The sequence below is a fragment of the Erigeron canadensis genome, chromosome 5 (genome assembly GCF_010389155.1).
Source record: "Erigeron canadensis isolate Cc75 chromosome 5, C_canadensis_v1, whole genome shotgun sequence".
Classification (NCBI taxonomy): domain Eukaryota; kingdom Viridiplantae; phylum Streptophyta; class Magnoliopsida; order Asterales; family Asteraceae; genus Erigeron; species Erigeron canadensis.
In genome coordinates, this window is record NC_057765.1 from 2951341 (window position 1) to 2952894 (window position 1554).

The following is a 1554-nucleotide window of genomic DNA, read 5'->3' on the forward strand; positions in this document are numbered from 1 at the left end:
TGTCACCTTTGTCACCCTGTTGGGTATAAAATAAGGGTTAAGTGCCAAAATTGTCATTGTGGTTTGTCTGTTCGTTTCCATCTATCCGTTAACTTTTTGGCCAAAATCATCCATATGGTTTGCACTTCGTCCCTACATGTCACACCCCAAAATGGCGAAGTGCGATAAAACAGGATCATAACACAAGTTGCAAGTAAACAACCTTTAAATGAGACGTTTATAAAATATTATTAATACAAAACCATTGTATTTTTCCAAAGTGGTACGAGTTCACAAAACTACTAGAGAGATTTTAAAACATAATATTGTTAACAAAATATAATGCCAAGAACATCTCCATATAAATACTTCAAGTTATGCAAACTGTAACTACAACATTGTGCAACTAGCAAATACTTTAACCTGAGTTACCTACCTGAGAATACACACATAAAATACGTCAACATAAGATTGGTGATCTCATAGGTTTATATCAAAAATAACCATGGATCACAAGATTTATATAAATGATAATGTACGCATACAATATCTCAAAAATTTAGTAAAAATAACCATATCATGTTTATGCCTTGAATCGATACCTTAATAATAGTAGGTTTACCCCTCTTATGGTGCTTATGCCTATCACACTACGCTCGTATTCAAATATTATATATCCGTTGTGTTATAGCGCGACTATGCCTGATATGGGTGTCAACCCAAATAGTACTATTTAGAAATCCGCGCTTCTGTTTCTCGATTCAAGTTCTCAGGGGATTTCAAATAGGTAACCATATAAGTACATAAGCATACATATAAACGCTCGTGATGTATTCTCATCCCAAAAATGATTTAAAAAGGGATCTATGAAAACTCACCTTAGCCGAAGAGGTAATTTAGTATGATGGCAAACGAGCAACTTGTAACATCCCAAACTTTGTGTTTGACTATTTGACTTTCCGTTAGTTAACGTTAGGAACATTAAGTTTATGCACTTTATATGTGATCATGTGATTAAATGCTTATGTGCTTAATATGAAATAATTAATGTGATGTTTAATGAAAGTTATCAAAGTAAAGTTAAGTAATTAAGTGCTTGTTGGTGTGTTAAGACTCCTAGTAGAAAGAAAAGCTAAGAAAGTTAAGTTTAGAAGTTGAGGGGCCTTAAGTGTAAGTTTTTTAATGGATGTCCAGGGATTAGGGAGAAATTAGGCAGCCCTAATTGTCACAAAACTTCTGCAACTTGTGTGTGTCAAAAACCCTAGCCGATTCCCTCCCCTCTACAAGCAAAGATTCGATCGTTTCGTGTCGTTTTGATCAAAAAAATGTTTAAATCTTGAATCCCCTATATCAAGTGCAGGTAATATAGGTAATATTCTCTTTGAAGTCTGATTAATTGAGTCATAGATGAGTTGTAATACCCTACTTTATAAAAATGTGAATTTCAAAAAAAATTCGACTTTTAACATAACACCGTTAATTAAATGCGGAAGCGACTTTTAAAAATCGCAATTGATTCCTAACGGAACCAATAAAACATAATGAATGTCTTAAAAAAGTGTTACCAACTAGTAT